This window comes from Olea europaea, unplaced genomic scaffold (assembly GCF_002742605.1).
Source record: "Olea europaea var. sylvestris unplaced genomic scaffold, O_europaea_v1 scaffold404, whole genome shotgun sequence".
Lineage (NCBI taxonomy): Eukaryota > Viridiplantae > Streptophyta > Magnoliopsida > Lamiales > Oleaceae > Olea > Olea europaea.
The window spans coordinates 15,483-39,477 of record NW_019260041.1 but is presented as its reverse complement, the minus strand read 5'-3'; the positions used below and the strand labels follow the sequence as shown (position 1 = coordinate 39,477).

The 23,995-nt window shown below is 32.7% G+C and overlaps 1 pseudogene; it reads right to left on the bottom strand.

The window, feature by feature from the left end:
• Positions 1 to 22,129: 22,129 nt before the first annotated feature.
• LOC111387445 lies at positions 22,130 to 23,578 on the bottom strand (annotated as a pseudogene).
• Positions 23,579 to 23,995: the final 417 nt, after the last annotated feature.

Sequence of the window (23,995 nt, the reverse complement as noted above, 5' to 3'; positions counted from 1 at the left end):
AGAAACTCAAATGGATTGAACTCAAGAAAACCTACGTTTTTCTCTTATTTCATAAATAATCCAAAACCTATGAGGCATTTTCAAAGCCTAAATATGAAAAAAACAAATAACCTATTGGGTCAGCAGTCCGTTAATGGCTGGGCTATAAAACAAAAATAACAAATATTGAAAATAATAAATTAAGAAACTTGAAATGCTGTTTTGACCTAGTAAATGAATTCAAATAGCCAAAATCCATCATATGTCATGGCAAAGCAATGAGTTCATCCAGAATTGTCGCGAGCTTTCTGAAATGGGGTTATGGGCCCAAAACGGATACCGCATGCGAAAGTTATGCTAATTTCTTCGAACACCGACCATCCAAGCGTTCCATGTATTGCTTGTTCCTCCTCACGAACCTCATCAATCTCCCTAACACATGGATGCTGTAAATGTGCCTGGGAAGTCCCTGTTGATCATATGATACAAGTTACTATACATTTGTTTATGGGTGTAAAGTGATTGCAGAGTTAGTATTATGCACACATGATGCTTTAAATGTGGATGGGAAGTCTATTATTTAAAGGTACTATCACATGCTTTAGGATTATACAAGGTACTATCACATGCTTTAGTACTATACGAGGTACTATACATTTTTTTTTACTGTTTTTTCTGTCTATTGTTTTCTATTTGTTAATAGAGTTTTGAAAGATATAGCATGATTATTATTTTGTAAATATTCAAAATTTTGTTTGATTATTATTTTGTATGACATGATTCAGAGTGAATGCTAAAATAACTTGAATTTGAACCTTTTTAATGTTTTTTTATGGATTAGTACAACATGCTTTCATTTATTGGATTTTGTTTAGTGGGTAGATCAATGAAGTATATTGATTATTGGATCTATTTATCATACTAACACTACCCATTCATACGATAATTTGAAGTAGGACATGTGATAAATTATCGTAGTTTCTTTTTTCAGGTAAAAATTGTCATATTTATTCTTTCTACTTATAGAAGTTTCAATCAAATAATGCATTTGGAGTCCTTTGCCATTTTAAAATTTGCATATGTTTTCAAATAAAATTAATTTTATAATTAGACATTTAGACTTTTAGTTAAGTTACTATTTATTTTCAATACTCTTAAATGTCATAGAAATAAAGTAGCCAACTCCAAGCCCCCTGGGGCACAGCTCAACTGGTGGATCAATCAACATTTGTCTTGCTTCCAACGGTAGGGTGGAGGTTCGAATCCTGGTGGGAACCTGCGGCCAGATTTATTTGGTATGGAGCAATCACTTTGGAGGAGGATCTCTTGTGCGTAGAAGTGTATAGGCGGTGGGGGGATCATGTGATCCAGTTGAGGCATAACCCGCGATTTACCCCCTCCAAGGTTCTAGGGGCAAGGGTCTTGGAGGTCCAGGATTTAGTCTAGTGTAAGCTGGGATACCTAGATATCAAAAAAAAAAAAAAAAAAAAAGTAGCCAACTCCAAGATGTATCACCAGAATCCTCACTTTCAGGGCCCTTTCAATTAGAACAACGACAACACTTGTCAGATTCAAGCTCAAATTCTCTCTTTCTTCAGAATTTCTTCCAGTTGACTCCATAATGATAAACTATTCATCTTTGACCTAATGCATTTTAGCTATACAGCGAAGTACGATATGTAAATTCTGGGGTGTTACAAAAAGGCTCATTTTTCTTTATGTTAAATGTAAAACAAGAAAAATAAATTTCTTTAAAATAAAATAACTGAAATGTTCATAAATTTAAAAAAAGCATGAGAATTGTATACTAAAAAATAGATATAATCAACTAACTATTAAATAGGCATGTCATTGAATGTAAATGAAAACTAATTAATTAATTGAAAGACAAAAAACTTAGTGTTTATTTTTCTTTTGATCCACTTGGAGGTCGCATCATCATCCTGTCACAAATCCAGTTGACTCGTACTAGCCCATAAAATTATTGTAAGAGTGGGTATTTAAAAATATCAAGTAAGATACCTACAATTTTTATACCCATCGTAGGTCGTATTAAATTTTCATAGGATTTCATATCTCTTTCTAAAGAACTCAAAGGTCCACTAGCAATTCATGCATATTTAATTGAATATAAGTCATACGGAAACAAATTATTTGTAAAAAAGTATATTACTTTGATTTTAAAAGTTAAAAAGAATAAAATCTTACACGTAAAAATTATCCTATTAATTTTCTATACATTTTCCTATCCTTCTCTCTTTTTACCACGGTTCTCTTTATTTTTTTGTGGTGAAATAATGAAAATTTTTACAGTATTTACAGTTAAAATTCTTAAATGAGTTTGTATGCAACTAGAATTAAAATACCGTGCAATACAATGAATTTGAATAAGATTTGGTTTCAAATAATAGAACTTGAATTGTATTCAAGTAATGTTTTCATATCAACAACTCATGTGACATACGCTAAATGGAGGAAAAGTTTTATTTGAAATAATATTCCAAATTCCTTCCAACTTTATTTAACCATATATTCTTTTAATCAAATTTAAATTGATGTGATCTAATCCAACCCAGAATAACTTTTTCTTAGGCCAAGATTCTTAATTAATTACGAGCTACAAAAATGCCAAATATCGATATACTTATTTTCACTCAATCAAAATCTAATTAGTTGGCCCAAATATTTTTTTTTTCACTTTTGTTCCTCAATATTTCAAATTTATGAAAAGATGCCATAAGATGTCTATGGGTTCTAGAAAATAGAAATAGATGTTTTTTTCACAACTAATCGATGTTACGTGTGTTGCACGAGTTGTGTATCAATTTTGTTTTGATTAGCATACGTTTTGAACATTTTTTAAGATTAAATGGAATGATTGAATTGTTGGCAAAGTATTATTTTTTCGATTATTTTTGGTCAGCTTTGACAAGTAAATATAAGAAATGATGTAATGATTTTATGTTACAATACATCGTATATGTTTAGGTTTTTAACTGTGAAATGAATTACTTATTGTAGGCATATTGTAGCTACTTATTTGCTTGGATTAGAGCAAACGGAAGACAAGAAAAAATAAAACTTAACTTCTTTAGTACTAACAACTACACAGATGATGTATGTATCCTCTTCTACGAACATCATTTGTTAACAGTAATGTGCTTGGCAGTTTCTAATTATTGCATGTACAGTTAACAAAAGAGAACATCAAGACAAATTCTAATTATTGCATGTACAGTTAACAAAAGAGAACATCAAGACAAACTTCATAGTAAGTTCTTGTCAAAAGGTTTTTCCCAACAAAACATTTAAATCATCATTCACTCCATTTTTTCTTTTGGAGTAAATGGATTTATGCCAGAAATTTTTCAACTCATGTTTTGATCACGAGTCACCTTTGAACTTGAGGTATCATCTGAAGACTTGAAAAGGGCTCTCTTTGCCGAAAGTGACCAATCTTATTGAGAGTAAGTATCAATACTTTTCCCAACCGCTGTAACCATAACTTGAGTATTAACATTTTCTTGGCTTTCTTCTTTTGGACTTGTATGGTCTAAGCCTGTTACAGAAATGATGTCAAATCTATAACTCAATGAATTAGGTTCAACTTTCGATGCTTTCAAGCAGAAAGGTCACTTAGCATTTTGCATTTTTTGAATGACAGCTTGAAAGTTTTGCTTGTAAACCCTGTTTGTTAATCATGTATCATATTAATATCACTTGAGTAAAATATGTATGGAATGGCAAAAAGTTCAAGTTAGTTTGAAATTCTTACAGAATTGGTTTGCTTCATCAAAGATTGTGAACTTGTAAATAGCAGTTGTTCAGCTAGTTCACCAATTGCATTTGCATTGAGCGAGCCTGTGACTTCTGACAATTGCACATATGCTTTAGCCCTAAAGTGAATAAGAATTGAGTATTAGCAAATGAAGACATGAGAAAGGAATAAAGAGACCAGAAAAGTTATGCATAAGCAAATCTATTGTAGTAAATAATGGCAAATATAAATAATGATTAATAGTTAGTATATTTTACCGAGGAATAGCTTTAGAATTGAAATTCTTGCAAAAAATACAAAGATACATTTCTCCAAAATCAGCATTTGATCATCTATAGCAGTTATTACAAGCAATGTACCAAGTTTTGTTATTGATTTTGTCTATGGTTACTGTGCCATTTACCCAGTAGAACTTGCGCTATTATTAGTCTGAATGCTTTAGAGATATACTCAAAAAATTTTGGGGAAAATAACGAATATGATTGATTTTATCTTTTAACATATACACATATATTGGGAAATGAATACATGTGGATTGAATAGTACATATAATCTGTAACATTACTGTTAAAAGGCGTCCCTGAAGATTTTGAAAGGAAGTAAATTTATTTTGGGGCTTCTATCCATGAGAGGCTTCTATCCATGTATGATTTTTTCAATACTAAATCATCTATTTTAATGGAATTTGTTTTCACCCTTAGAAAGTAAGATGAAGACAATTAGCAAATGTATTAGTAATGTGTGTATAGAGGCATGAGAAGTATGAAAAAAAGAATAATAAAATACAGCAACTTGTACATACCATTCTGTCATTTGTTTTTACTGTAGTGAAAGGTGTATTTATGAAGAAGATGGTGCAGACTTTTGTGGAAAATTTCAAACCTATATAATATCATTATGAAGAACATGTGTAAAGTATGTCACATATGCCTTGAGAGGAGTTGAGTCTTAATGTTGAATATACCAAAGAATGATGTAACTTTGAGACGTGTTGTAAAGATGACTAATTTTTTCTCAATGTTGTTTGCTATTAGTACACATTCTCTGTCAACAAATGAATTTCAAAGTGTAAGCATCATTATCTTGAAATTCTTGTCTAGAAGTATGACATCTTGGACCTAGGTTTGGCTGCCATCTTTCAATTTAATCAGTCGTTTAGGCGTCATATCAACTACGATTGCAAGTATATCTAAAAATTTTAAATTAGCGATCACATTATCTCTTTACTAAATACATAACTATTAAAAATTGAAGGTAACCTATAGGATCGGTATATCATTATTTCAAGTATATAAAATGTGTAATTCTTACTTAAATTAGCATCTGTATCCATGTACTATTCCATTTCATGACATTGCGTCAATTGATATGTTGAGAAAACAAACTCTATAATATCTTCATTTAGTTCCTCGACACGAGTTTCTCTAGATATCGTCTATTGAAGAGATCTTATTAAATATTTGTAGTTTGTCGTATTGTTTTTCACATAAGCCTTTGAAACTGCATAAGTTTTTCCAAGAACAAGCTGATCGTTGAAAGCAGTGATATTTGAATTATATAAACTAGCCTGAATAGTATTACCTTGAAAAATGATGAGGAATTTTATAAATATTAGTATACACGTTCTTAGATGAAAAAAAAAGGAAAAAATGTATGAACACGTTGAAAAGCGTTAATAGTTTTTAAGACTACGTTTGCTGCTCTTTTTTCCACAATTAATATGGGTTATTCAATTATTGTAGTTCACATTTCTAAGGCAAATGTGTAATGAAAGTCAACAAAATCACGCTAGGTATGACATTTAAATTGGTCTAATTCTTCTTAAACTGGAGAAAAAAATATGGAACAAATAGGGGAAAAATAAGATAATAGAATGTAATTAAATATAACATTTAATTGAAGCTTAGTATTTAAGACGCGCAATGAACAAGAGTTACCTGAGTATCCATTAACATCATATGTTGGCACCTTTCATTGCTTTGCCTTGAAGGTTTTGGTAATTGTTTTTCCACCACAATTACCTTAGCTTTTTCACTTTTGATTATTGTATACAATTTCTGGTATAAGCTGGTACTATTCTTCCATAGTGGCAACATTGAAACAGAGTAAAATAGAGTGAAGTAAAACAGAGTGTTTTTCTATGAAAACGTTTTTGAGATAATCAAATGAAAATGACATATATGTGTGTGTGTGTGTGTACTACTATATCATATTTGTTTTTCTAATGTTATAAAATCAATAAAATTATGTACATTGTAAAATATTATCGATAGCCATACCTTATTGTCTAATCACTATCATAAGATATAGAGATTACTTCAAATCTTTACTTATAGTACAAGAATGGCCTAAATTGAATTAAGGAGTATTTCCTTAGTCTCTATTTCTATTATAGAAAACTAATAAATGTGAAAGTTTGGAATAAAGAAGAATAAATAAAACTGTGTACATTGTAAAATATTATTGATATCCATACCTTATTGTCTAATCACTGATAAACATGTGGGAATTACTTCAAACGTTTACTTATAGTACATGAATAGCGTGAATTGAATTGTTGAATTAGTAAAGCACGTAAAATTATATCAAATTTGTTCTTTCTTATTTATTATATAAAATAAAAACTAATAAATATATGTCAAAGTTTGGAACAAAGAAGAAAAAAATGTACATTGTAAAATTTTATCATACCCATACTTTATTCACATAGATATGGGGAGGCAAATGTTTGATAGATACGAGGAGGTAAACCTTTACTGATAGTACAAGAGGCTTAGTATTCAATCAAAATTATACTGGAAAAAGAATTTATAAAATAGAGTACATTTTGTAATTTTTGTAGAAAATAAAAATTGCTAGAAATTAATTCAGTTAGCTAAAATTAATATGTTAATATTTGTGAATATGTGTGTGATTATGTATATGAAATTAAAGAATTAAAAGAAAATATAAATTATGTATTTCAAAAACTTTAACTATATCAAAACACAATTCATTCATTTTTCCTCTAAGCCAAGAATTATCTGAAACACCATCCACACATTTAACAGGGATAAAGGTATTTTTTCGATCTCCAGCAAGGAGACTCTCCTCGCAAGTCTTCATGCATGGAGACATCATAGAGACTCTACATCGAGATTTTTCTTCGTGTTACGAAGACTTGGAATTATTACATCTATCTATTTTTCTGTCTATTTCAAATTCCTATAAATATAAATTTCTCTGCCCGTTTCGAATTGTTAGATTTGCTAATAAATAATTAATCTTTGAATAATTTATGTAGATTTAATTAATTATAGATTTAACTTCAAAGAAAGAAAGACGGGAGATTGAGATAGAGTATTGGGAAATGTTGACAGCATGATTGTCAACTGCCTGTCTATTTAGTCTTTTTCAATGCATAGCTAAAGTTATTACTCTTTCTTTAACCCTTTATCTACACTGTTCTTTCTGCCTTTCAATTTTTCATGCTTGCGTGAATACGCCTACCAGTATTTGATCTTTGAAAAATAATAGGTATCATACAAAAAATAATAAAATGTTAAGGGGAAAAAATTGCCGAATGAGCGATAAAAATATTTAGAATAATTTGAAGTGAATCAATGAATTATTGAGTTTGAATAATTTTTTCTCCGAAATTGCATTTAGTATTTGGCATTGAAATGGAATATACATATTAATTTTAAATGTTGCTGAATGATAAAAATTGTGCAAGCATAAATTCTGAGATGATGGTCAATCTACTTTTGTTTTTAAGTCAATTTTTGATGTCACATACATTTATAGTTGCAGAACTTACTCAGTAGTATTTTCGACCTAAATAGGAGAGTTGATCTTTATCAGATAAATATTTACAAAAACTTCGTTAATTGTTATTTGGCAATCACAGATTGAATATCGAAATCATAATATACATTTTTTTTTATTAATATCAAAAGTCGTTTTTGACTTTCAAAAAAATTCCCCCTCAAATGGCAAGCAGCTGGTTGAGTAATATCATAAGATATCTGCACTCAGTTATTGGCATAATCTTGGTGCCACCACAGGTCCACATGTCATGTTTCAGCTTTTCAAGTTATGCCATTAACTATATAATAATTCCAATCACATGCTGTTTGTGCCTAACCAGTTGTGATATCACTACATCTTCTTCGCCATAAACTAAGGCACGGTATATCAGGATAGGTCATGTCTGTTTGGAATTTTATGCCAATTTCCCATTATTTCTATTTATCCACAAGATCTTTTGTTCTTCAAGAGAATATTAGCAAATAAAGAAAAATAAAGAATATAACGCACAAATTAAACGGACTGTCAAAGCATTTCACTATATGAAAAATTGTTACAATCATATAAAATTTCACTCACAAATCCCATCCCCAAGTATTACAGAGAAAAAATAAACCCGAGATTTACCACACATACTTTTCTACTCAATGTACTAAAAATTTCAAGATGTTAGGCTCACAATATTTTTCTCTCAGATCAACTCTCTCATCACACCCAAAATAATGAAATACACCCAATCATATAAAATTTCACTCACCAACCCAATCACCAAGTATTATAAAGAAAAAAATAAACTCCAGCTTTACCACACCTATTTTTCTACTCAATGTACTAAAAGTTTCAGGATGCTAGGCTCACAATATTTTCTTCTTTGATAAACTCTTTGACACCAAAAATAATGAAATACATCCATTGTACATAAGATCAATAACCAAGTAGAAAAATTTAATTTAAACTCAAACAAGACTTCTTTAACTCAACAAGGATTCCTTCATGTGCAGGACTCCAAAACCGACTATAAATTGGATATCAAATTCTGCAAGAATTCTGCTCTCAACTTCAATTAGAAGTCTTCTGTACAATAACTACCTTTTATTATTTGTAATAGAAGTCCTTTGACTTTTGACTTTTGAGGCAATTACCCGACAATCTCCACCTTGTTGAAAACGAGTCAAAATCTTGTCATCTCTTTTACAACTTTTGATCACAATACATGAAAAAAACAGGAAAGCCTTTGAGACACTTTAACGATCCCATACTCCACCATATGAGTATAACCACTTAGAATTATCCGCCAACTCCAAACATTTCATCGACTACATGTCGAAACAACCTTTGCTGATAGTTATGGTGCAACTCTATCACTGACTTTCCTAGAGAGCTCATTGGCCATCAATATCACAACACCACCACGTACCTACACACCTTGCATCAAATGTCAATCAATTCTATGTGCAGATATACTGACCCGTGGCAGTAAGAACACATCCTCTATCATAGCAATTGACTACATGCCATAGGAATGTTCTCATCTTACTTTGAAGCACCGCATTAGCATCCTCCTCTGTCAGGAGAGATGCATTATCAGACCCCAAGCAGTTAGCCGAACCTGCTCCACCTTTTGGACAATTTCTCTTTACGTGGCCATTCTGACCGTAGTTCTAACAAATTACTTTCTTCCTCATGGAGTTGCCATTCTTCCCCTTTTCAATTACAAGCATTGCATTGTTAGGGAGTATTCTGTCTTCCTAATCTTTTTTCCTGAGATCAAGTTGCTTGTCACTTCTGCGAAACTCATAGTTTCCTTCCCATATATCAAGATTGGCTTGATATGTTCTAGGTACACAGAAGAGAGGAGATGAGCTGTAGTGCCTTATCCTCATCGTCTATCTTCACTTCGATAGTTTCCAATTCTGAAACAATCCCGTTGAGAACACTCAAATGGTTTGAGATTTTCGTACCTGCCTCCATGTGCAATGAATGAAATTGCTCCTTCAGGTACAATCGATATATTTTTCTGTTACTTCAATACTCCGAACCACTTGACGCTCTGATACCACTTGTTGCGAATTTTACACCAATTCCACTTTATTTCTACTTACCCGCTGGATCTTTTGTTGTTCAAGATAATATTAGCAAACAAGGAAAAATAAAAAATATAACGTACAAATTAAACAGACCGTCAAAATTTTTCACTATATGAAAAATTGTTACAATCATAAAGACCTTCACTCACCAAACCAATCCCCAAGTATTACGAAGAAAAAAATAAACTTGAGCTTTACCACCTACTTTTCTACCCAATGTACTAAAAGTCTTAAGATGCTAGATTCACAATATTTTTCTCTCAGATCAACTTCTGTTTACACCTAAAATAATGAAATACATCCACTATTTATAAGATCAATAACCAAGTAGAAGAGTTTAATTTAAACTCAAACAAGATTCTTTTAACTCAACAAGGATTCGTTCATGTGCAAAACTTCATGTTCTTGCAATTATATGAAGGCGTTCAACTACCATACAACTTGTGGGATAATAAACGCCCGATAAAATCTTTGTAGTCTCATAAAAAGATGTCAAAAATCTTTTAACTTTCAAAGCTACATTCCAATCAGATTCATTCAACATAGCATCGTCATATCTTTTAACGTGTCTATCGTTATAAAAGTCAGTTATTAAATATTTTAGCAGTCGTTACCCCTATTTCGACACAAAAATCTTCAATTGTTTGTTTTCTACTAGGGGAGATCGTGATATATACTAGCGCGTTCCTCATCCTTTATATGTTTTAAGCCACAATTAAATTCAAAATATAGCACATACAACGAATATGAAACAAATACCTACCGAAATTAGGTTGCAGTACCCTACACAATTTATCGAGAACTACCTTATTAATACTAGCATTATCGAAAGTAAAATATCAAATTTTATTCTCACAAATAAATTCTCTAACAATACTAATAATGACATTATATATATTATTAGCATTGTGAGGAAACTCTATAATTCTAAGAGCAATAATTTTTTTTATTTATGCACCAAAGTGGGTCTATATAGTGTGTGGTTGCAGCATATAAGCTCTTTTATTAATCTCATCCCATATATCAGAAGTTAAAGATATAACACCCCCATATTATTGTGAATTCATAATTAATTATTATTTTAAATCATTGAAATATTGTATTGTATATGTACGAAGAGTGCTTCGACTTACTCCAACATACCTTGGTTGCATATATTATTTCAAGTACGAAACGAAGTGTTGGTTGTCGGCAATAGACAAAGACAACTCATTGGTTGCATATATTATTTGGAACCCTTTATTTCTTTTCTTTGAGATTCTTTTTCGTTATGAATATATGTGCGAATTTTAATCATGTTCTCAATGTTTTGAATTTTTTTGCCAATTATTCAATGATTTCGTGAACAATAATTGCGTAGAGATGGGGATTCTTGTTTAGACCACATATTAAAATTCGTTAAATTAATATAACGTGTAGAGATACCTATATTAATTGCTGCGATCATAAATGAATTCTTAGAACTATTAGTGCATTTAACTAAGTTTGATTCGCATAAAGATATGGAATTGAAATAGTTAAATAGGCTCAATGAGAATTCGAGAGGGATAAATTGAATACAATAGACGAATTTGATCGAATACTTCTTTAGATTTTATGAATCTCGATATTAGAAGTAAAGGTGACCAATATTTGAAGTTGTTCTGCCCTAACGTCCATTTATTGTTTGAATTCCAAATCACTTTTTATTGCATCCATTCTCATTTTAAGTCGTTAGATCAAAAATCACAATCGATCATCATTTTTGTTTAGTTTCATCAAATAGCGGTTAAAGAAATTTGAATTAAGTGCTAAAGTATAGTTCTCGTGGGATCTACTTGCGGGATAAAATCGACATCGGTTAGTGATATCGAAGAATTCCCTTTTTTCTACATTGAGAAAAGTTCAAAAGTTGGTATGGCGTTGGAAAAGAATAATTGACTGAACCGGTGCATTATTTCAGCTGAGTTGGAGCAAATTTTGGTTAAAATGTTAAAGTTTGGTCACACTTTATTTGTAACTTGACATGTTTGGTTTCTTTTGTGTATAGGCCAAAAAGCAAAAAAATAGTCCATTATTAAGCTAGTATTCTTGTTGCCTTGTTTGTTCAAATGAAAAATATTGTGGGTGTGGCAAAGCATATGTTGTGTTGTGTAATAATTGAGGGGTAGGGAGGTCGAGAAATTATATGTATTTGGAATAATTTCTTATATATTATATATTAGATTAGTCTTCAATAGTCTGTAATTTTGAAGTTTATTCCATAAAAGTAGTATTGTTTTTCTCCATATATATATACACACACACATACATATTTTTTCACTCTTGTAAAATATTCTGAGTACAAAAGTCAAGTGAAAAAATGAAGTTGACCTAACATAAATTGAATGCTTAAATTTATTTTTTATTGTAAAAAAGACTTATTTTTAAGATGTTAGAAACTTGTTTATTTGGAAAATGCCACTTCTCCCGAAAAATGTTTGAAACCAGGGATGATCAACACTCACAAAGTGCGCGGGTCCCACGTGAGTTAAATAATGCCCAACCCCCCCGAGTTGCTTTTTTGCCACAAAACGTCCATACCTTTCAAGTCTATTGTGTAAAACTTCCCTATCTTTTATTTTTTTGGCATTTTTGCCCTCATTTCAACATTTCTTTGCGCTGGATGTCCTTCCGTCCACATTCCGTCAGTTTCTTGGTTAATTAAATAAAAAATACTTTTTTCTTTCAATAAACAAGGATAAAATTATCCTCACCCACCTAAACCCCTTCTTCCCGCCATCAACTTAATCCATAAGTAACAGTAGCAACAACATGACTATGAAAATACTTTAAGTGATTATGTTAAACAAAGAAAAATGTCGTGAACATCATTATAATTTACAATTCCACAACTACTGCTGTTGTAATGTTGGGTTACTAAAAAAAATTAGAAACACATATTTTGAATGGGTGGTCAATTTATAAAGATTAATGATGGATGTTCACTTCCAGTTTATGCTTATTAACGATGAAACCCATCGACTAAATTGAGAAGAACAAGTGGAAATGGGTGCTGTGAAGTACATATTACATTTCAATGGTGAATGACCCATTTTGGCTCAATGGAGAAGATGAACTGGTCCTATTCACTTCTTCTAAGAATTGAATTAACCTTGTGATAATAGTCCCTATGTTTTTATAATTTTTTTGAAAACATCCCTACCTTTAAAATGTAATGGCGAGAAACGTCCATACCTTTTAAAAAATTTTGCGAATAACATCCCAACCTTTCAAAATTTTGGCTAGAAAAGTCTCTATTTTCTTCTATTTTCCTCTTGTTTATGCACAAAACAATTCAAAATCCGAATACACCAATTCCATCACAGAATCTCAGACACAATTCATCCACCAATTAACCAAAAAACAAGAAAAATGAGCATGTGCAATAAAACAATTCAGACAGAACTTTTCATTTCAAATGTGCAAAATATCCACTGTACAGCCAATAAAAGTTCTGAACGTGCTTAATTATGTCCAGTACTCAAAAACATCAAAATGAGGTGCTACATTATATCCACAAACTGCATTACACTACCTATGCATTGAATTAAGAAAAACAAAAGCCAAAAAAATTAACAGGAAACTTGGCTAGCAGCTTTACCCTAATGAGGTGCTGGAGGTGGTGCCCCTTTGCAACCTCTCCTATTGTGTCCTGCTTCACCACATTTTGTACATGTCATTATCAGCCTCAATTTTTTTGTTGACTTGCAGTTGTTTCTAAAGTTGATTGCGAAGTTTTGGCATTGCTCTTCGACTTTGTATACCTCTTCGGCTGACTTGAAGAAGCCATCTCATTTGGATCTTTTCTTCTATTTTTCTTTGGCCTCCCAGGCCTCTTTGCGTACACTGCTGGATTAAGAGGGTTCAAACCTAGGGTTGGTCATGCCTTCGGACCTGAGATGGGAGAAATTGACGGCGTATATGTTCTCATATATGCATCCTTCTTATAGATATCATCCACGAACTCCATCATGTTCAGACCTCTAGATACAACGGAGACAATCACATGGCTACATGCAATTCCTGATAATTGCCAATCACGACATGTACAAGTTTTTGCCCTTCAATCCACAGCATGTAAAAAAGTTCTTGCATTGTGTCGAACTTGAAACTTTTCATTGCCTGCGTATTCAGCCCATTCCATCCTTGCAAGCTTATCTAAAATAAATGTCCAATACTAAATGTTGTGTATATGCAAATCATCCTTCAATAACCTTAAAAACCATCTCCAATTATTCCCATTCTCAACTTCGACAACTGCATATGCCATTGAATATATACCTTTATTAGCATCAACACCAACCACAGTCAACAACTTGCCACCAAGCCCTATCTTCAAAAAGCAACCATCTGCCCCAATCACCCTTTTCCAACCCTGAATGAAACCATCTCTCAATGCTCCAAGGCAGCCGTCTGAATTCTCCAGCATACCCCTCAACCAAAGCCATGGTCCCAATATTTGTCCTCTTCAACTCATCACAATAATTCCACAGTAATTTGTAATGCTCCACCACACTCCCTCTAATTTTTTCAAGTGCCCTCTCCTTTGATTTATACACTTGCTAAGGTGAGATATCACCTAAACCATCCCGCTTAACCCTCTCCATGGACAATCTCTTTGACACTTGGCTCTCAATGTGCGAGCGTCATCCTTTTTGAACTTAATCTCTCTATTCTTTCTAACTAAATATGCAGTGATTGCAGCCTTTAAAGTGGCCTTTGACTCAAATATCAAGCATGTACAAACAAGATAATTAATGCATATCATACCTTATTAAACTAAAGTACATAATCATGTTTAAAATAGAAGTAAAAAATATGTTCTAGCCACCTTTTCTAAACACTGGATCCTCCAGATTTGTCCCAACATGAAAAGCATCAATAAAAACCCTCTTTCTTGAAACTGTATCGCCCTCTTCTTCACTATGAATGCTTCGTAAATCATCGGAGTCCCTATAGTCGGTATCCGAATCCCTAACCTGCCCATCGGATATACCAAATTCGAAATCAAAATGAACCCTTTCACTCCAACTTCAGCAGTACCTATAGGCTCCTGCTCTATCTCATAATCCGATTCTACCAAACCTTCGACATCATCTTCCCCTCTTGGTTCTTTATTTTGATCCTCCTTCGCACTCAAATCACCCACGTTTGTATTTTTCTCATTCTAGTATTGTAAAGTTTCCTCATACTATGACCACAACTCCTCAGTATTCTGTTACAAAAATTGATGTGACCAATTTCCTTCATGCTCCCCTCCTTCATTTTTTGCAACCGAATGTATATAACAGCCTTTAAATGTTTGCTCGTCATCAACTTGTAAAGACCATTGCAATGCATATGATTGCATTCAGGCTACGACGTATCTGCATGTCCACTCCTATCCCTAAGCATTCCATTAATATCCTCTTCACTCTCCAATCTCGTCAACTCCTTCCCTAAACTCATTTTTTTCTTCTTATAGTAAAATTCCAACGCCCTTTTATCACAAGTTCCATGTAAGAATTATGTAAATTCTCTCTCCTACACCATTTATCATGAAAGAAGTCGACAAAAAGAACGAACCCCCATTATACGCCACATTGTTTGGGTTATCATAAAATTGGCCTCCATAATGTACTTCAATAATGAAATATTCAGAATTACCACCTGCAGGCAATAGCATAAAGTTGACATCAAATGGAGAGCACTGACTGCACACCAAAGGGAAATATGTGCATTGACAAATAACACCGATTGCATGTGTTCAAGTAGACATAATTTTGTGGATTGCACAATGAAATTGTGTGAATGCACAATAAAATCAGATGAGTTCACACAAAATTTAGGGAAAGAACACTATACCATAACTGGGTTGATTATCGCCAGAATTTCTCAAAAATGGAAGAAACATGTTGTTCTTCAAGGGTCTGCCTGACAACAATAAATGGTATCAAAACTCCATATAGACTCTCAATCATGCAAAGCACCAAACTACGAACTGGAAAACGAAAATACCCAAAACATTACCTTCGCTCACTTAAAAAATCCTCAATGCATGCTTCCACTGCACGGACAGATCAAATGCAAGAATATGAATGGTGAACGGAGGAAAGGTTGTACAAATGGAAGAAAAGGTGGGACGTTTCATGAAGAAAATCGCAGAGGAATAGTCGCGCCTTTGAGGAGATGAAGGGGTTTAGGTGGGTAAGGACAATTTTACACTTGTTTATGAAAGAAAAAGGCGTTTTTGTATTCAATTAATGGAGAAACTGACAGAATGTGGACAGAAGGACATCGAATGCAAAGAAAGGTTGAAATGAGGGCAAAAATGTCAAAAAATGAAAGCTATGTACGTTTTCCACAATAGACTTGAAAGGTAGGGATGTTTTGTGTCAATTACCCTATTTGAAAAGAATATTTGGGCAAATCCATGCTTTATTTCAACAGAATTGGAGAAATTTAAGTTAAACGGTTAAAGTTTGGTCACGGTTTACTTATAAAAACATCTCCAAAAAATTCTCTAAACATAAGACACTCTCTATTTTAAACACTCACTATTCTATCTTTATAAAATAGAGAGGGAGTTTTACTCTAGAGTCAAATCTACTCTTTGTTTTCATTTTATAAAGATATCATTTAATAAGCTACAAATTATATTTCTTAAATTATTCAATCATATTTGAATTGATTGGCTACTGACATATAAAAAATATGTTAAATAAAGGATGGAAAAACACAAATAAATAGTTTTCAAATATACGAAATGAAGAGTCGAAATAAAGATAACTATTAGAGTGATTAAGTTTTTTCTCAATAAATTTAAAGGTACTCTCTACTATATATACGATACTCTTTATAAACCCCGTTTGATAGCCATTTTTTGAAAAACTTAATTCTTGAATAGCAATATTTTTTGGACAATATGTGATTGAAAATTACGGAAAAGTTTTGAGTTTACATGCAAAATATTTTATTAAGTAAATGTAGTTAAAATGAGTATAAGAATCAAAGAGTTTTGTTTTAAAGATGAATTCCCTTTTTTTTACTTTGGAAAATGTTCAAAAGTTGGTATGGCATTGCAAAAGAATATTTGGCTGAAGCCATGCATTATTTCAGCTAAGTTGGAGCAAATTTTGGTTAAACTGTTAAAGTTTGGTCGCACTTCATTTGTAACTTGACAAGTTTGGTTTTCTTTCATGTATAAGCAAAAAAATTAGTCTATTGTTAAGCTAGTATTCTAGTTGTCTTTGTTGTTTATTCGAATGAAAAATATTGTGGGTGTGGCAAAGCATATGTTGTGTGATAATTGACGGGTAGGGAGATCGAGAAATTATATATATTTGGAATAATTTCTTATTATATTAGATAAGTCTTCGATAGTCTTTAATTTTTCTTCGATTTTGAAGTTTATTCCATAAAATATGTATTGTTTTTCTCCACACACACACATACGCACACATTTTTTCCCTATCTTAAAATATTCCGAGTACAAAGGTCATGTGACAAAATGAAGTTGACCTAACATAAATTGAATGCTTAAATTTATTTTTAATAGTAAAAAGATGCCTAACCTATTTTTAAGATGTTAGCAACTTTTTTAGTTGAAAAATGTTACTTTTCCCGAAAATGTTTGACACTCGAGATGATCGACCCCTCACAAAGTGCACGGGTCCCACGTGAATAAAATAAGGCCCGACCCCTAAGCTGTGTGTTCGGTCATTCCCTATGTCAACCGTTATGTTACCCTAGCTTGGTCCCTTTTATTTTCTTTCGAGGATTTTCACCAAAAACATCTCATAATTGAAAATGTATCAATTTTGAAAAGAAAAGAAAATCAATTGGAAGAATTCGTTCCGTACGAAATTTGGTGAATGAATTGTTAAGATGAAATAATTGATTTCCCTTTTTCTAAATTGAAAATGTAAGATGAAATAAATTGATTGTCCTTCTTCCAACATTGGAAAATGTTCAAATGTCATGCATTATTTCAAGAGTTGGTGCAAATTTAAGTTAAACTTTTAAAGTTTGGTCACAGTTTATACATGAAAGAACAAGAAATGTACGAGATAATGCAAATTATTTAACTAGATTTTTCATTTAGCTTTTCTTATCATTCTCAAATGATTGTTGGGTGCTTTGCAGACCACATAGTTCGGAAAGAATTCAGGACTAAGCCCCTATTTTGGCTCTATTTTTCCCAAAAATATATTTTTTTCAAAATTAATTTTCAAACATACATTCTTTTATTAAATAGCACATTAATCTTTTTTTTTTATTTTTTTAACCACTCATTTTTCGAAAATTCACTTTGACAAAACAAGAATAAATTCTTAACAAATAAGACTAAACATGCACTAGCATCTTTTGTGGAACTTTCGCTATTCTTATTAATTAATCCCAAACTTTTCAAGGCAGAAATCTACCATCTCACCGTTTGCGACCAAAGGTCTTCCCACCCCTGTCCCCATCAAATCACATCATCTTTGCATTTTCTAAAGGTTGAACACCAACCTTGAGGGCCCCTACCGCCCCTAAAGCTTTGTAAGGGACGTAAATCACGGGATGTGTTCCAACATGTCAGGGAACAAGAGCTGCATATACACTGTGCCTACAAGGAGTCCAATTCCATGTTTCAGGAATCGAACCCCCACACTGTGACTGCCAGCAAAGCGTGAGATAACCTCACTCCTGTCCTTTGTAGCACTAGGCTATGCCCTAGGGGGCTTGCATTTTCTACGTTCTTCCTTTGCTCTCTTCTGGTAAGCAAGCAAAAATCTTTTTCCCCCTTTTCATTTATATTTAAGTATGTGTAGTATTTGGTGGAAATTAATTCCAAATTATTGACATTTGTGGAACTGCTGAATCAACTCCATTTTCTTCTATCTAAGAAATGGTCTCTTGATCACCTTTGCAATTTCCTTTAGCCTCGTGTATTCATGCAACATTCATAATTTTGTGTATCATCTTGATTGTTTAGAAATTTTCTGTTTTTTTGGGGACTTTACTAGTCATGCTTTTTTTCTTGGACATTTTTTAGCCTTTTAGTTGAGAGAAAGCATCCTTTTTTGACATTAATGTGTTAATGCTCTTGTCTTGTACAGTTATAACCATATACACGCTGATAATTTTATAGCCCTTTTGTTGGCTTAGTCGAGAATAGATTCCACTGCTGGCTTAGTTGTTTGTTTGTTTATTAGTTATGATGTATATTCTGGCATCTTTTATGTGTATTTGTAACCCATTATGGTCTTCTTACAATGAGAATAGTGAAAAACAATGTTAAATCCTATATTAACGAAATAATTACATAATTTTTGTTTCGAAACTATTTTTTAAAGACCTTCTTATTCCGAAAGAAATTTTAGAGGAGCCACGTTGGACTAGTTTCCTCTAAAATCTAACTAAAAGAAACACGTTCAAAAAATTAGCCAAATAGATTTAAAAGCGGCTTTTGTGTCTCTTTATTCGATCAATATATCAAAAGCGGTGTTGTGCTTCCATTCATATTCTCCATCAATCAAGGTTGTTTGAATAGAATATTTCCATTCTCAATACATAAATTCCTTTGATAAGATTTGGAGGCTAATGGCATAGTGCACATATTGTTAAAGGTGAATGAATGGTTATAAACGAATTCACATTCAATTTTCTAGGGGAGCTAATAATCATGTTTCAAAATTTTTATCTTACTTTATATTCACAAAAATGGAGTTCAAATTATTAATGATTGGATGTACCTCCCATAAAGTATCCCTACCACGCCCTTTAATTTAATACTAAAGGTCAAAACATCCTTCGTATGAAGTAATTAAGTTGATAGCATATTCGACAACAAATCTAGTTCAAGTGGTAGTGAATTCTTACAAGGTCATTGACTCAGGGTGGAAAAAAAAATAGAAGAAGAAGAAGAAGAAGAAGAAGAAGAAGTTATAGCATATTGAAAACACAAATGAAAATATTTATAATAAATTAGTGCGAGCGAAACGAACCAAAATACAACTCATCTATTAAAAAAAATAAAAATTTACGATCGATATCGAACGAACACTGAAAATGAAATATAGATTGAATAAGTAAATATCTCCAAATACTTGTTTTATTTATATATATTTTTTAAGTGGTGATGGTGGTGGTTTTAGGTTTCATCATCAATCCAAAAGAGTGATATTTTTGAATTCATACTGTAGTTGTTTTTATTTTAATTTAATTTATTTTTATTCAAACTGAATTTATCTAATTGATTGTCATCCTAAAAATAATGTATTCGTTATTATTTTCTTAGGGACTCATAAGTGCATTGTATGCATTTATTTGGACCATATTACTAAGCTTTTATGTCATGAAAGTGTTATTTTTACTTAATATAGGTAAATTTTTGTTTATTTCAGTGATGAACTTGTTTCTAAGCAATTGGAAAAGAAAAAGGGGGAAATTCAAAGTATGAGGGCTAAATTGTAACATTTCAATAGTTGATTCGGACCACAAAATGAGGATTGAAGATGTTGCGAGTTCAGTTGGATGCAATTAAAAGTCAAAGGGTTGAAATTGCAAAAGAAAGGATTTGAAAGTATCAAAAATTGAATTCAAGAACTAAAATGCAACATTTAGAAGTTTTTATAAACTGGGCGACTATCCAACATCAAGGAACAATTACGGAGGCAAAAATGTATAACTAGGTGACTGCCTAGGCCAATCGTGGCGAAAAAAATCTAGTTTCCTTATCTAACTAAAATTCTTATGGAAACAAATCTTGAGAGGTGTTTTACAACCCTAGGGCCGTCCCTAACCACGCATTCTAACCTATTCCCAAGGATTTTGAGAGCATAGAATGAGGAAGAAACACGTAGACGTGAAGATTCAAATCAACAATTAATTGGATGATGTCGCTTCTTCAAAATTCGTTTTGTTTTCTTACTTCCACCATACTATGCTAGATTTTTATGGGCTAGGAGACCGATGAACATTGTGATATAACTGTTTAACTTCTAGTTTGCAATTTTGACATCAAAACTTGTTATGAATCGTTGAATGATTTATATACAATTAATGTCTTCCATGATTATGTGCACGTAATTATGCGAGTGTGGTAACTTATTTCATACATTGGAGAGAAGGTGAATAAGTTCAACAGGGAATAAATCATCATAGGATTCGATAGGGGACAGACATATACTTTTATGTCTTGTGAGAATCTTTAAGTGCTCACAAAACCACATGCATTCTTGTATAGTTGTACCCATTATAGAAATATAGGCTGATGGTAAATGAGAATAGGTTCAACATTACTCAAAAAAGATTGTTGAATAGATTTAAGAGCATTGATTTTTAAAAAATTTAACGTGTTGTCAAATTGTGGAACTAGGGTCAAAAGTGAGGATTGCTTGGGATTCGTGATCCTAGTGCACTTTCCATTCACTAATTACATCAATCGTGCATTTAAAATGCAACTTTGCATTTTAGTTCATTAAATTCACATTCGATTGCATATTTAATATAGGTTAGGGTTAATCAAATCACATTTATCTTGTTGGATAATTTGGTTTTCGATTAAGGCTAAGATAGATAAAGTTAGGTTACTTAATCTCTGTGGGACGACATTCGAACTCAATTTTCGATTTATTACTTGTTGTGAACAGTGCACTTGTGAAAACAAATTGAAAGAAATATTTCGTGAACAGATACCCACGTGTTTGGGACTATGAAAGCAGTTTAAGTTTGGGGTGAAACTATGTCGCACCAATCAATTCTTGGCTACACGCCATAGAGATGGATCATAATATAACATGGGAAGTATTTCTATTAATCCTTAACTTATTTTTGTTCTTACATTCGGACAATGTATCTATCAGTTTGGGGGTTAGTTGACTTGCGAGTCAGCTTCTTGTTATATTCGTACGCCTTTATTGCTTTTAAATATTTAAATAAATTGAAAACTTTCCAAAAATTTGGGAAAAAATAAATATTAAGTAAAAGTTCAAAGATACATTTGTGTATTCCTTGGTTGGATAGCACCGATGTAAATCTCATGATAATTTTGTCTTCTTGATTGACACGTGTTCATTGCTGTTAAAAGCTTCAAATGTTTTATTTCAGGTGAAAATCATCTATAGTAATTATCATTAATTTCTCGACAGGCCTCTACCAAGTTAAACATTTGTTCAACAAAATTATATAGGTAATTACACAAGCTCCTTCCATATTAAACATTTGCTCAACAATATTATATAGGCACCTAAACAAGTTTAAAAAAGTAATCGAATGAGGTAGTAAATTGAAAGCCTGATGGGGTAGAACTCTTCAACTCAACTTGGCAACAATGGGTTTCCTTAAGTGTAACTTCAACTTCAGTTTTCAAAAATAATTCTTTGTACTGTTGATTTTTTGATTAAGAAAATATTTGTCCATTCGACAACGAATTTTGTCTTTTGCAACGAATACGCAACAATTTGTACGAGGTTTTTTTTTTTCTCTCTCTCTCTCTCTCTCACTAACTACTATTTCAATGATTGTCTTTTAACAATTTTCATATAGTATTGTTTGCTAAAAATCTATATCAAACAAGCACTATATTACCCATTTAATATGTTTTTTCCACCCATGCCTTGATCAAAACACTATAAATTCCAATATCGAAAAAGGCATTAGCCAACATTTTTCCTAGGTGGACTTGGGCTGAAGTAGTAAGATGAAGTGTATCGTTTTTCTTCACCTCCAGTCCCTTGGCATCAACACATATTACATTTGGAAGTTTTATCTCTAGTTGGGCCTTTCTTACAACCTCGTAATAGAGCCCTGCATTTGAAGCCAATGCCACCTGCAACCAATTATCATATAATTTTATGATTTATTCGATATAAAATATTCCTTGTGCTGACAAGATACAATTAATTGACATATTTATGAGAATCACTGGAAAATGAAAACAAATACTTTGTCATTTTAACAAAACTTCAAAAAGTTGTACAAAAATGCCCCCGAAACCATTAAGCATAAATACAATAAAACCAGTTAGCAACTAATTTCAGCACATTTTCAGATGAAAACTCATTGATGACGAACTGAAAACCCCATTTTTAGTGGGAAATCTAAAATTACCACAATGTTGTCAGAAACGAAAGTGAAAAACCAGACCAACGGCATAGGTTGATCAACGGAATTAAAATGCAGAGTGCAAAGAGAATGAGTAATCGAAAAGATCCTGAAAAAATCAATTTGATCCAAAATTAAAACCCCATTTGGTTGATTAAGAAAATAGGACGAAAAATCAAACCAGATCTAAAGAATATCAGTTCACCTTACGGAAATTTTGCAAAGCCATACCTGAATAATTGGGAGCACAGGGGAAGGTAAATCTCACCGGCTGTCAAGGAAAAATTCTATCAACCTCTTCTTATACATTTTAGCTCTTGTTTCATCTGCAGAATCACTTTCACCTTGATACCACAGAATTGCTCTAATTTCTCCTTCATCTCGTAGTGCTGCATTAGCTCTCTTCAAGAGCCGATAATAAAGATCGGAGCCTTGTTTCCACTCGGTTATATTGGTTCCACCAGGAGCACAGGGGACCAAACCGATCAACCCGAGGCAAGGATCTCTTTCCAGCACTGAATTTGCAAATGACATCCCCGGTCCCACCCCACAAGGTTTTGTGTCGATGCCTCCATGTAGAGGTTCATGTGCTTCCTCCCACATCAGCTTTGGGTTAAGTCTAAGAATCCTTGGGTCAGGACGGCATTCATGAGGGACACAACCATCCCAAGTCCCATTTGTCACACCACCTCGGCCAGCCATGTTGCTCTGGCCGGCGAGTATGAAGATACTCTTTTCATCAGTTGCACATACTAGAAATTCAAAAGTATGGAACTGAAAGGCAGCCAAGAACGTGAAAATCACTGAAGGAAACATCTGTTTTAAGTTTTTTTCTCTAACAAGCTGAAAATTTGATTTTGTTTTCTATCCTTCTCTCTCATATATATATATATATTGCCCCCCAGGGCATAGCCCAGTGGTGCAAATGACAGGATCGTGAGGTTATCTCATGCCTTGCTAGAAGTTGCAGTGTGGGGATTCGATTCCTGAGACATGGAATTGGATTCCTTGTAGGCATAGTGTACAGATAACTTTTGTTGCTTGGCCTGTTGGGGCACATTCCGCGATTAACTCTAGGAGCGGGCGGTGGGGCCCTCAAGGTTGGGGTTCAACCTTTATATATATATACACATGGGGGAGAGAGTTTGGTAGATATGCACGTGCTTCCATCATTCAATTGTTAATGCATAAATATAAAAGTTCTTTTTTTTTTTTTTGATATCCAAGTATCCCAACTTACACTAAACTAAATTCTGGACCCCCAAGACCC